Source organism: Diabrotica virgifera, chromosome 6 (genome assembly GCF_917563875.1).
Source record: "Diabrotica virgifera virgifera chromosome 6, PGI_DIABVI_V3a".
NCBI classification, from domain to species: Eukaryota; Metazoa; Arthropoda; class Insecta; order Coleoptera; family Chrysomelidae; genus Diabrotica; species Diabrotica virgifera.
The window spans coordinates 247,898,343-247,912,824 of NC_065448.1; the positions used below are offsets into that span (position 1 = coordinate 247,898,343).

The following is a 14,482-nucleotide window of genomic DNA, read 5'->3' on the forward strand; positions in this document are numbered from 1 at the left end:
AGCGAAAACCGCATATTTATATCTTGAGCCGTTTAGAAGTTATAGGCAGTTAAAATGGGGGAAAATATAAGTGGACACCCGGTATTGTGTGAACATTGTTTTATTTTTTTAATGTCAATGGAATTTAAAAATGACTTTACTTTATTCACTTTTGTGGATATAAAGGGAAATAATTCGCTAAAATTATTATCACAGTGAATGACAGGACGTGGAATGCATTTTTAGATTTCCCTTGTCGAGTATTTCGCCACTCTGTTATGCTTTATTTTTTCCAACTTAAAAAGCTCAGAGGATAAATAATTTCGAATTTTATTTCCTGACTCAACTTTCGATTTAAACAAAAACTGTTTTCAGTGGGGAGTATTTCACAAAGACCTGTCAATAGATGAGGCAACGTCACTAGGTTCCCGTTGTACTCATATGAGTACATATTTTAAAGTCAAATTTCTTTTTTTACATTATAGCAAGCAAATATACTCATTGAAATCAAGATTACTTAGATTAAAAGTATCATAGGAACAAATGGGTTAAAGTACCTCGGGAAATATCTCCGGGACTACGGTGAATCCTGCACCAAAGTTAGTCAGGCGGCGTCCTGGAAGCAAAACCAATATGGAAGAACAGCAGAGGACGACCCATTAAAGAATGGAATAGTTACATCTCGTAGATACTACAGAGTAAGGGTAAGACTTGGCAGGAAGCAACACAGATGGCAACCAATAGGAAGGAATGGAGAAAGTTCATTAAGTTAACTTTACAATTTAACAATTTACTATTGAATCTATTGTAAACTTAAAGTAAACGGGTGTTTAAAATGTTCGACTGATAAGTTAAAAAAGGTAGGTAAGGTATTATACAGACGTAGAACAGGTAACAAAAAGTCATATGAGTCTGACTGCAAAGTCACCGTGAAACGTAATATAGGACAAATTTCACACTTCTTGTAAAATACTTTTTGAGAAAACTCCTTAAGACAAATTTGTCCAGTGTGTACTTTTATGTTTAATTAAGTTTCTTTTTTCAGTAAATTGCTTTGGGCACATTTCACATTTATAAGGTTTTTCACCAGTGTGAACTATCATATGCTGCTTTAAATTACTTAGCAGAGTAAAATGCTTATCGCAAATTTCACATTTATAACGCTTTTCTCCAGTGTGAACTAGAATATGTTTATTTAAATTACTTTGTTGAGTAAACTGCTTCAGACAAATTTCACATTTATAAGGTCTTTCACCAGTGTGAACTATCATATGCTGCTTTAAATTACTTAGCAGAGTAAAATGCTTATCGCAAATTTCACATTTATAAGGTCTTTCACCAGTGTGAACTATCATATGCTGCTTTAAATTACTTAGCAGAGCAAAATGCTTATCACAAATTTCACATTTATAACGTCTTTCTCCAGTGTGAACTAGTTCATGTCTATTTAAATTACTTCGTAGAGAAAACTGCTTCAGACAAATTTCACATTTATAATCTCTTTTTCCAGTGTGAACTGTTTTATGACCTTTAAAATCGCAAGGTGTACATGGGTAAGATCCTTGTGCAATCTGAGTTTTCTCTTTAGATTGTCGACTTATATATTCTTCTTCTCTGTGCTCCTCCTCTGAATCATCTAAAATAGAAACCAAGTATAAAAATGTTGCTAAAAGAAAAAATTAATGTAGAAACTTCAGAATAAGAAATTAATTGTTTTTTTTTTATTTGGACTTTGTTGTTTTATCTTTTGTGTTTTTATATCTTCACTATTTTATTTTTTTACCCGTCACCTTAGTGTACGTTCAAAATGGAAGCAGAGCGCAGAGCGGCGATATTTTCCCGAGCAACGAGTAAAGAACAACAAAGTGCCAAACCAGAGTGAGAGCTGGGAATCATGCGAGAGTGTTTCAGTTATTTTTCACTCGGCAGTCACTGATAAGAGGCATCACTCTACTCAATATGGCTTTTAAAGTGTTGTTCAACGTATTGTACAAAAGACATCTGCCCTACACCGAAGAATAATAGTATTAGGATATCAGTGCGGCTTCCGTCCTAATAAATCAACAACGGACCAGATATTTAGAGTGAGGCAGATCCTTGAAAAAACCCTAGAGTTCGGCGTCGCCACCCATCACATATTCGTGGGCTTCATAGCCGCATACGACTCAGTGACATGTTTTACAACATGTCACAACAATGTGACAAGTTGTACAACATTAATTTATTTTTGCCTAGTAACGAAGGGCATCTGACATAAACCCAGGCAACCAAGTGACGTCAACAACGTCGAGGAAACGTCAGTATTTGGTGGAATATATACACGTGGTTGAACATTACGTCATATCGACGTCTTTTGTAGTTGATTTTAAATACGTAAGATTAATGACGTTAAAATACGTTTAAAAGACGTTTTCATTTCAGCCAGCCTAAGTCTGACGTCACGAAATTGGGAGGAGCTTGGAGCCATAGATTTATAATACTCTAGATTGCGCCTTACGATCTTAAAATGGGTGACGGTTGCGACAGAGATAAATGAGCCTATTTGGTCGGTAGTCTCTTTCTAATTCAAGGGGAGTATCGACGACGTCACTATCCTACTCTGTCGTCGAGTATTTTAGATGGTTTGACAGTTCGAGCGGATGGCGACGAGAACTGGTCGTTTGTCTTCGGACGTGGATAATCCTGGTTCGAATCCCATACCAATCTTTACTTTTTTTATTTTTTATTTAATCAATATTGCGTTTATTAGATATTATTACATCTCTAAAATAAATCTATGCAAAGAAATATATATATAACAAATAAGAAAAACTGTGTAGGTACCTATAGATTTTTAAAAATATAAAAGCCAATGTTATTTTTTTTAATAAGTTAATGGTAGAATAGTATAAAGTAGGTAATTAAAACTATTCGTAAAAAATTACCAATAATTAATAAATATCAACATAATGTACCATCGATTTATTAATTGAATCGGTCATTTCAAAAACAACACGAGTCACATATTCCTAATTTTACAGAAGAGCAAAGAAAACTTAACTATGTAGTCGAAAGATGGATGAAATGGATGACATCAAAATTCAGAGTTATATTGTAGTTTTGTTCCTAATGTTTTTACTGGACTGGTGTCGTTTTTGCACACAACGTTTATCTTAAAGTAGTCTATTCCTCTCAAAAAGTTAGTTTCTCAAAATTGTGGACTTTGCTGTTTTTGAAATGACCGATTAAATTATAAGTAATTAGACATTATTTTTATTTATGAAACTATTGTTACAATTTTTTAAAAAAGTAGAAGCCAAACAAATATTATTCACATCATTCGAATAAGGACGAATTTATATTAACAACGAATGACTTTTATTTTACTATGCAGTTCACAAATTATGTATTCCAATATTAACTTACTATACATAGGTACATTTATTATCTGCTAGATTAACTTAGGTCCATTTTTCAGATGTAAAAATATCTAATAAACACAATATTGATTAAATAAAAATAAAAAAGGTAAAGTTGGTATGGGATTCGAACCACGATTATCCACGTCCGAAGACCTAAGACCATTTCTCGTCACCACCCGCTCCAACTGTCAACACATATTACTCGATAAAGTGGGATAGTCACGTCGTCGATATTCCCCTTAAATTAAAAAGAGACTACCGACCAAATAGGCTCATTTATCTCTGTCGCAACCGTCACCCATTTTAAGATCGCAGGGCGCAATCTAGAGTATTATATATCTATGCTTGGAGCTTAAAAGTTACAAAACTAAGGTTATGTTTTATGTTTTTATCGTCGTGGTCGTTTGTTTGTCCTAGTATTTTATCCTATTTTGGATTCATTTGGATTTTGTTGGCTGTTTTGTGTGTATTTTTTAAAACTTTTGTTTGTCATTTGTAAATTTTATAAATTTACCACAATGCAAAGTGACTATTTAAGGAAATTATTATTGGAAACTCCGCAGATGTTTTAGAAAGGTAGGCGAAACAATTTTTATTTACTATTTATTCATTTTTCCCTGATATTTATCAATAATGATGAATTTTGCAAGCAATAACATTATTTCTTTTATTGTTTTAGATATTCATTGAAGCTGAAAATAATTGGAGATTTAGATCCATATACAATTCAGTCATCAGAATTGGATTTTACAGTGCATTCCATCAATTAATGCTATTATAGATAGACTGGTAGAGTCTCACAGTTACTACTTTAAGCAGCAGATGAAAGCATACAAAAGCCTTCAGACACATAAAAGACTTCACAACTGGATTTGTTTTGAAACATTTGATGTTTTGATGATTTCTATATTATTGTTGGAAAGGTAAGTCTTTATTTTATGTATTCACCATTAAAATATATATGGATAACAGTATTATGCCTGGTTGCACCAACAGATCTTAAGCTCCAGCTTAGCTAAGCTCTACTTATAGATAGGGCCTCCTTGAGTATCACTTACGTTGCACCATAATTTTCGATTCTTACCTCATTATCAATTATATCTATTACTATATTATGATATTTTTATTATAATAATATATTATAATTATATTATTTTAATTCTTATGTTATTCTCGTCTTAAGCTTAAGATATGTTGGTGCAACCGGGCATTAGTGTCTTTCGGATAAATTGGTTTTAAATATTAGATTTATTTACGTTTATATATCTGTATGAAACCAGACATATTGTCGTCCTAATTTGTAAACTGTGTAACTCCATATTTTTCTGAAACTGAGTTATTACTGCCATTTATTTGAAAAAATCCCTACTCGTTTAAAAAAGGATGCACATGCATATTTTTACCAGAAGAGTAAATAGTGACATCTTCGTATACACTGATCTCCCTTGCAGCAAATTTAGTAGGTACGAAAAATATGTAACTCCCCAGTTTGTCATACCACACGATTGACCTCACTGTTTAGAAAGTGATATTTTCAAGAAAGAGTTGGTGGTAAATAATATTGTGTGTGTGTGTTTGAGCATTATTGGCTTCGGAGTCAATGTCCATTCGCCATCTTACCTTTTTGGGATTATTTGTATTATTTATGCGGAAGCTCCAAAGGAGTGCTTCCTGCTTTCTACTGATTTGTTCAGGTATGTATCCAATCACAATCCTGCTCCAATTTTACAAAGAACTATTTTATATACCTATATCTAATTTTCAACGATTTTTGTTTTTATTTGGAATTATTTCTTTTCATTTTGATTTTTTTTTTTATCATTTTTTATGTATTTTTTTTTTTATTTATTTATTTTTTTTTTATTTTTTTTTATATATATATATTTTTTTAATATATTTTTTTTATTTTTCATTGTCTTTTTCAATATAATTTGGGATATTAGACTAGGACACAATTTGACGCTCAGGGGTCGATCAGAGCATTTAGACGAGACAGGTGGACCTCGGATAGGCGTAGGGCTTAACACGAAAGGAAAAAAAAACATAGGTTATAAACTTAATCTAATACATAAAATATGTTTGTACAAAATTTGATAAACATTGAAATCTTCTGCTCTTAATAGTTGAGTTAGGTTATATGGTCTGGTGATTTTGGGTATTTTGGCCATTTCTTCATTTAATAATTTAACCTCGTTTATTATTCTAGAACAGCCTAGGATCATGTGCTCCGCTGTACCTTCTTCTCCACATGAACAATTAGGAGAATCACTCAATTTTATTTTATATTTGTACTGGGGAGTTAAAACATGGTTGAACCTTAACCTGCACAAAACAGAGAAAAACCGCTTGCTTCCCGACAGTCTTGAGAACCAAGACTGGCCAGGAGGCTTGGTAACTATGTTTTTATAAAATTTTCCCTTTGGACTGTTACTATACATTTCTCTCCATTCGGCTAGTATTATGGGTTTTACGTGGCAGGCAATTTCACTGTGGGGACATTTATAACTTAAAAGCTCTCCAGTTCTACTTCCTTTCTTAGCATCTTCGTCCACTTCTTCATTCTCTTTTATTCCACAATGTCCTTTAATCCAAACTAATGATACATTGATTTTTTTTGTTTGTAATTCTTGAAGTTTAATAATTATAGTAGTCAAAATATAATTACTACTGACTTGGTGGATATTTTTTATTTTCATAATAGCACTTTTACTATCAGAACAAATTGCAAATGATTCTGCTGTAATTTTCATATTACTTATATACAGGAGAGCTTCTAATATGGCTATTAATTCTGCAGTATATATTGTAAGCTTTTCATTTAATTTAAAGGATTTTTTATGATTTTTATGTGGATCAAATATAGCGCAACCTACTTTCTTGTTGTTCTTTGATGCATCCGTGAATATATATTGACATCTGGGAAGATACTTTTCTAAATCCTCCTCAAATATGTATTGTCTAATCCTTGGGTGAAATTTTGAATAGTCTTGGAGAAAAACACAGTTAATTGGATGGATGTTATAAATATTTATGCTATATAATGGATCTATATCTGAAGAGTATATTTCTTCTATTACGTTATTTATTACATAATATGACTCAGTAATAGTTAAACTTTTTTTCAACTTCCAATAACTATGGGTAAGATCCGATGTAAACAGTATATTGATTTTTTGGACTAAGTTGCTATTTTTAGAACTTAATTTAGCTATAAAATTGGAAGCTAAAATCTTTCGGCGATATTTTAGTGGAGTTTCTGCTACTTCGGCAAATAAGCAATCAATTGGTGTACTTTTTAAAGCCCCTAGGCATAGCCTTAGACACTTATTTACTACGTGATCTATTTTTTCTAGTTGACTTTTGGAAGCTTGGTCATAGAAGAAACTACCATAATCCAGTATTGACCTAATGTAGGATTTGTACAAAAGGATTGCTACGTTTGGATCTGATCCCCATTTTGTTCCACACACTGACCGTAAGATGTTAATTCCTTTTTCAGTTTTCTTGATTAAATAATCTATGTGGTTTTTCCATGTCATTTTTTTATCCAGATACATTCCTAGGTATTTTACAGATGCCCGTACACTATACTTTGTTGTATCCAATGTTATTTCTGTTGGAATGTGTTTTCTTTTCCTCGTAAAAATGCAGACTTCTGTTTTTTTCCTGGAAATTTTTAGGCCATTTTCATTGCACCATTTATTAAGGTTCTTATAGGCTATATTTAATTTTTTGCACCCTTCTTCAATATACTGGCATGGGGAATATATACAAATGTCATCGGCAAATTGTAGTATAGAAACGGTCTCACTACATTTAATTTTACTTTCCAGATCTGCTGTATATATTAAGTATAGTACAGGGCTTAGTATACTTCCTTGTGGTAACCCAATATTGGTCGTTTTAGGTCCCAATGTTTCATCATTTATATTTATTGACACTGACCTATCGGAATATAGTAATCTTATACGTGAGGTCAAAGATTGGGAGATTCCCATTTTTTCCATTTTTTCATAGAGAATGTCTAATATGACGTTATCATATGCTGATTCTATGTCTACGAAAATTGCTGGAACGGAGTTGTTATTAGTAAAGGCGATATTTATATCACTTACTAGGTTGCCGATATTTTCAATAGTTGAGCATCCTCTTCTGAAGCCAAACTGTAATTTAGGTAATTTTTTATTATTTTCGAGCCAATGAACTAGTCTGACTTTGATCATTCTTTCTACAGTTTTTAATACACAAGAAGCTAGAGAAATTGCTCTATATGACTCTGGATCTTCCGCATCTCTATTTGGTTTCAGAATTGGGATTGCTTTATATTCCTTCCAGCTTGTTGGAAATTCTGCCCGATTCCATATTGAGTTAATTATGTTGCGAAAAATTTCAATACTTGATTCTGACAAACTAGCGAGCATTTTATAATAAATGTTATCAACTCCAGGTGCTGTGTTATTGTTTGTTTTAAGGCTTTGTTTTATTTCCATACTTGAAAATTCACTATCTATATCATCCGTGCTCAGTGAAATAGTCGGCCGAATATTTGTTTCCACCCAACTTGGAGCAATTTTATTAAAGAATGTTTCTACCCACTCACCTATTTGGATCCTATTTCTTGGGGGATTAAATGTATTTTTTATTTTCTTTATATACTTCCATATATCTTTTATTGGTGTGTTTCTGTTAAGTTGTTTGCAAAAATCTTGCCAAGAATCTTTTTTGCTTTGTAATATTATTTTTTTGGCGACTGCTACTGAATTTTTATATTTTAAATAGTTAGTTAAATTTGACTGCCTTTTATAAAGCAAAAAAGCCTCTTGTTGACATTTAATAGCATTTGCACATCTCTGATTCCACCAAACTTTGCTAAATTCTGATTTGATCTCTGTTCTCTTCTGTGGGATTGCTAGTTTTGTAGCATGATTTATTGACTCTATAAAACTTTTATATGACCTTTCGTTATTACTTCCATCTAATTGTTCATCTACTATCTGAGAGAAAAAAGACCAGTCAGCTTTATTTAAATTAACTTGGTTTTTACACTTAAAGGATAATTTAGTAGTATTAAAATGTGTTTCAATTAGAACAGGAAAATGATTGGAAGTACCTAATGGTGTAATATCAGTTTTCCAATCACAATTTAAAGTTATATCTCTAGAGCATATTGTAATATCTATAGCAGATTTGTTATTACTTCCAAATCTAGGTATTAATGTTTCGCTTCCTGTATTTAAATAATTTAAGTTACACTCCTCTATAGCACCGAGAAGACTTGAACCCGCTATGTCAAGGTAAATAATATTAATACACTCATTAAACAATATAGGTACAAATGTTAGTACCTATCTATAAAATATTCCATTTTAGCATTCTATCTTTTAAAATGGGATATACGTAGTATTCGCATTAGTAATATTTACAGAAATAATTTTTTGTGCCTCTGTAAAATTTGGATAAATGGAGTTACACAGTTTACAGATTAGGTCGACAACTGTAATTGCTATGATAGAAAAGAGAATAATAAACAGTCACGATTGTTTGTTCTAAAATTATATTATATGAATGTCTGATTTTAAAATATTCTCAATCATTGTAAAGAACGCAAATACTCTAATGAAAATAAATTTTTGTAGTTGAAGCATTCCCACAAAGATAAAATATTTTTTTTTAGGTGAAAAATTCCCAAAAAGCTAATGCTAAACCACTAGATGCTTGGGTGATAGCCAGTTCCAATGGCATAGCAAATGCACATTGTATGTGTATTGCCGGTAATAGTGAAGTTTGCAGCCATATTGCAGCAATCTTATTTGCAGCTGAGTATGCCCACAGCAAGACAGAAGAAGAAGAACCCAGTGCATGTACAGATGTTACAGCTATGTATATTCTCTGGTGAAAAACTAATGAGTTTTCAAGCTGTTCGGTCAGAGTGCTTGTTGCGCTCTCTAAACGAACTGAAATATAAGACGGCTTTGGCTTCATGTTGCAGCGATATGAAAATGGTTAGTCATTTTTAATTATAATGTACTTCTTCATCATGAGTATTTATGTATAGGGCTTTTCATTCACAGTCATTTGTTTCGAGCTTCTGTCATGTGTCACATAATATTAATATTATATCTATGTCATACGTTATTGGTATATACCAATGATACACACCAAAGACATATGGTGTGTAGATATATTAATATTATGTGACACATGACAGATGCTCGAAACAAATGACAGTCGATAAAAAGCCCTATTAGTCTTTTAAGTGTGTATTATCAGATATCACATGTAAATTGTTTTTATCATTTTAATTTGGTCATTACAGTCCCTTAATCAAAAAATATATTTTTCAGGTGTCTGTGGATCTTTTTGTATGCAAAAATGTGTAATAATTATTTGAAATCATTTTGAGGATTATAAGAGTATGGAAATATATGTGAGAACACAGACTATTATAGTTTTGTCCTATTTTTTATCATTCAATCGTCTTCTTTAAAATATATAAATATAAAGCAGATAGTTTTCATTGAAATTCAATATATTGGGTCTTACTTGTATGTATTCATTTTTGACTAAAGGTACGATTCCGATAACGACTGCAGACAGCAACTGCAAACATCAGTTGCAGTTCTCGGCGTTATGGACGTTACTACTTTGCACTATTTATCTGTATGAGACTGATTCCGACATCTGACTGCAACTGCTGTCTGGCAGAACATCAGTTGCTAATAATTATGCAAATTATTAGTGCAAAATAATTACGTCTGTCATGGTGACAACTGTAACTGCCATCTGCAGTCGTTATCGGAATCGTACCTTTAAAGTGTGTGGTATAATTATAATAATTATATATATTATATAACTTAAATGGTTTAAACTTAAGTTTGTTATTACATTGTGACTTAAATGTTTAATTTGTTAATAAATGATTTATTAGTTTGTATGTTGTTTCACTTTTGACACAGTAAATACTTATAATATAAAAAGTGAAAATTCTATGTATGTTATATATGTTGCATTGAGGATATTGTAATTCTATGCATTTTAACAAGCCTTCCATTTGGTTTTACTAACTTTTAATACTAACAATGCCCATACGAATAATTGAATGGGCCTGTCGAATAACGTTGTAAACGCCACATGGTTTGTTTTTGAGAAGTCAAAGAAAAAGTTTTAATATTGTGATGATGGTGAGTTTATACATTTTAATTGTAGTAATACAGTTTTTAAATACAAAATACACACTGTATTACTCACCTTTAAAATGTATAAACTCACCATTATCACAATATAAAACTTTTTCTTTGACTTCTTAAAAACAAACCATGTGGTGGACCCATTCAATTATTGTGTATTTCTAAAACCATAAAATGAAAATTAAATCTAAAAAACGACGCAAAATCGACGTAAAAACTACGTTTTTCATATCACGTATTTAAAACGTGATAAAAATGACGTGACTTATGGTGGGACATATTCACGTGATCTTCGACGTCGAAAAAACGTGATAAACTGACGTCGTTTGGTGATAATTATGACGTTTTTTCAACGTTTTATAAACGTTATTTGGTTGCCTGGGAAATGCTTGACGACGGAAAATAATCAAAAATTATCGGGGGTAATTACACAAGTATATTAAAATTTGTCGAGTAGATAAAGTGTAATTTTCGCTGTAATTTTTATTCTTATAGGTTTCTATTGGTCAGAATCTCTGAATGAAATAATCACCTGTTTAGAGGTTGTATTTACATTATAACAAGCAAAAATACTCATTGAAATCAAGATTACTTAGATCAAAAGTATCATAGGAACAAATGGGTTAAAGTACCTCGGGAAATATCTCCGGGAATACGGTGAATCTTGCATAGTCTAGTCGCAACATAAGGAGTCCCGTGGACACTTTTAGGTCGCCGCGATTTGATGGTGGTATTATAGGTTTTTTGGGTCGCTGAATCCAATGGAAGTGGTCTGGAAGCCCAAATGTGGTGCGTTTAATTGTTATTAACAAATTATGGTAAAATTAGGTATTTTTCAAGAATCATTGGAAGCCCTGTAAATTGATAGTGTTAAGGTCTTTTCTGGTGTATTTTTGGTCGCTGAATCAAATGCGACTAGTCGCGATTACTCAAAATATGTTCTTATTTTGTTAATATCAAAATAATTGTTTATTCGCTGAAAAGCTCGAAATGCGCTATCTACGGCAAGTTTGTAGTATTTTTCATTGTATTTTTATACGCTAAATTGATTGACACTAGTCGTGATAGCTTAAACTACGTTCCGACTTTGTTATTAATAAATTATTGCAAAAATAACGGTTTATAGTACGTTCATTCATGGTTTTTGCTCTAAATTTTAAAAAACCACTTGGATTGACATGAAATTTGGCATACACGTAGCTAACATGTAAAAAAACAAGTGATATTGTGCCGATGTGTGCTTTTATCCTGGGATGACTTTCACCCCTTTTCGGGGGTGAAAAAAGAAACGTATAAAATAAGTCCGAAAATGGATAAACTGATTAATTCTAAGCAACTTTTGTTCTATACAGTTTTTTTCACACTAAATCAATACTTTTTGAGTTATTTGGTTTTTTTGTTGTTGAAAAATGAACATATTCACTCGCAAATAACTCAAAAAGTATTAACTTAGTGAAAAAACTGTATAGAACAAAAGTTGCTTACAATTAATCAGTTTATCCAATTCCGGACTTATTCTAAAGGTTTCTTTTTTCACCCTTGAAAAGGGGTGAAACTTATCCCCATGGTAAAAGCACACATCGGCACAATACCACTTGTTTTGTTTGACATGCATGCTACGTGCATGCCAAATTTCATGTTATTCCAAGTGGTTTTTTAAAATTTAGAGCAAAAACCGTGAGTAAACATACTTACTATAAACCGTTATTTTTGCATTAATTTATTAATAACAAAGTCGGAACGTGGTTTAAGCTATCACGACTAGTGACAATCGATTTAGCGTATAAAAATACTATGAAAAAGACTACAAATTTGCTGTAGATAACGCATTTCGAGCTTTTCGGCGAATAAACAATTATTTTGTTATTAACAAAATAAGAATACATTTTGAGTAATCGCGACTAGCCGCATTCGATTCAGCGACCAAAAATACACCAGAGAAGACCTTAACACTATCAATTTATTTACAGGGCTTCTAATAATTCCTGAAAAACATCTAATTTTACCATAATTTGTTAATAACAATTAAATGCATCATAGTTGGGCTTTCAGACCACTTCCATTGAATTCAGCGACCCAAAGAACCTATAATACCACCATCTCAAATAAAACCAATAGTCACATCTCGCAGATACTACAGAGTAAGGGTAAGACTTGGCAGGAAGCTACACAGATGGCAACCAATAGGAAGGAGTGGAGAAAGTTCATTAAGTAACTTTACAATTTAACAATTTACTATTGAATCTATTGTAAACTTAAAGTAAACGGGTGTTTAAAATGTTCGACTGATAAGTTAAATGTAGGTAGGTAAGGTATTATACAGACGTAGAAAAGGTAACAAAGAGTCATAAGAGTCTGTACTGCAAAGTCACCGTGAAACGTAATATAGGACAAATTTCACACTTCTTGTACAATACTTTTTGAGAAATCTCCTTAAGACAAATTTGTCCGGTGTGTACTTTCGTGTTTAATTAAATTTCGTTTTTCAGTAAATAGCCTAGTAAATGAACGGGAAATACGGCGATACCGTGTAATTTTCAGGGGCAAATCCGAATTGCATGAAAATTTGGATTTAGGTTCTACTTACCCTCCACTTCAAAGTTGAATTTGTGCCGTTGGTTGCTTTTACTTGGGGGGTGATAGTCACCCCTTCTCGGGGGTGAAAAACGCTTTTTTGGTCCCAGAATATGCAATTTAATTTATGACCTGTATTTTTGTTACACCCTGTATACAACAGCAAAACCTACATTTTTTTACTCTGAGATTTTTCGTATCCCTACTACTTTTTAAGTTATTTTGAAAAAAGGAAATTTTTCCAAAATTTTCCAAAAAAGTTTTTTACTGTAAAACCAATTTGTTTTAAAAATAAGCACATCAAACCGGTCAAACTTATACAGATTATAAAAACAATTTACATACATTTAAAGTAAATGGTAAAGCGGTAACAATTAATTTTATTTAGGGTGATAAATAGAGGAAGATTTTCACGATTTTTTACAAAAAACAATGGGCAAACTTTTTTTAGCGTATCTCGTTTATTTTTGATGCTATAAACTTTTGTATACAATAAAAAATACAGCTGTTTCTAAACACTTTATAAAATGTTAATAAGTTTTTCCCGAAAATTGCTTAATTTTTCGGTGATTTCACGTTGAAATAATCGATTTGGAATTAGACGAATAAGAACGTAATTTTCATGAGCTACAACTTTGTTTTTGCTCGGTTTATAGACTTCACTCATACACCATTTTTTTAGTTTTTTTATAAGCTACATTTTTACTAAGAATATTTTTTTCGATAAAGTATTTACTTTTGGAGATATCTGCGAAAAACCGTCTGAAAAAGAAGTTTTTTTGTCGAAAAATAAACATTTTCAATCGCAAATAACTCGAAAATTATTGACTTACATAAAAAACTCTACAGAACAAAAGCTGCGTATAATCAGTCGGTTTATCGATTTCCGGGCTTATTTTAAACACACGTCTTTTCACCCCCGAGAAGGGGTGACTGTCACCCTCCAAGTAAAAGCAACCAACGACACAAATTCAACTTTGAAGTGGAGGGTAAGTAGAACCTAAATCCAAATTTTCATGCAATTCGGAGTTGCCCCAGAAAATTACACTCCAAAACGGTCATTTATTGGGCTAAAACTTGTGAAATGTGCCCAAAACTTTTGGGCACATTTCACATTTATAAGGTTTTTCACCAGTGTGAACTCTCATATGAATATTTAAAGCACTTTTCTGAGCAAACTGCTTGTCACAAACTTCACATTTATAACGCTTTTCTCCAGTGTGAACTAGAATATGTTTAAAAAAAAGAATGTGTGTACTTTGTACGCACGTAAGGAGTTATACTTCTATTATAAGATTTCAACGAAATCAATATACTTTAAACAGTTTCTCTACTACTTTC

At 31.9% G+C, this 14,482-nt stretch overlaps 1 protein-coding gene and 1 long non-coding RNA gene across 4 annotated transcripts in view; one reads left to right on the top strand and one right to left on the bottom strand.

Annotated features, from left to right (window-relative positions):
- LOC114336323 (zinc finger protein 239-like) overlaps positions 1-14,482 on the bottom strand; it is a 68,210-nt gene that overhangs the window by 8,870 nt on the left and 44,858 nt on the right. Inside the window, exon 1 of one of the 3 annotated variants that reach the window (XM_028286661.2) lies at positions 537-964. The exons of the other annotated variants lie outside the window; for them this stretch is intronic. The gene's annotated coding sequence lies outside the window, so the exon portion shown is untranslated. Of the gene's footprint in view, positions 1-536; positions 965-14,482 lie in introns of those variants that run through there. 3 annotated transcript variants of the gene reach the window in all.
- LOC126887505 (uncharacterized) lies at positions 2,448-10,310 on the top strand. The gene is made up of 3 exons (XR_007699091.1): positions 2,448-3,956; positions 4,060-4,303; positions 9,055-10,310. It is a non-coding gene; the product is annotated as an uncharacterized LOC126887505 (long non-coding RNA).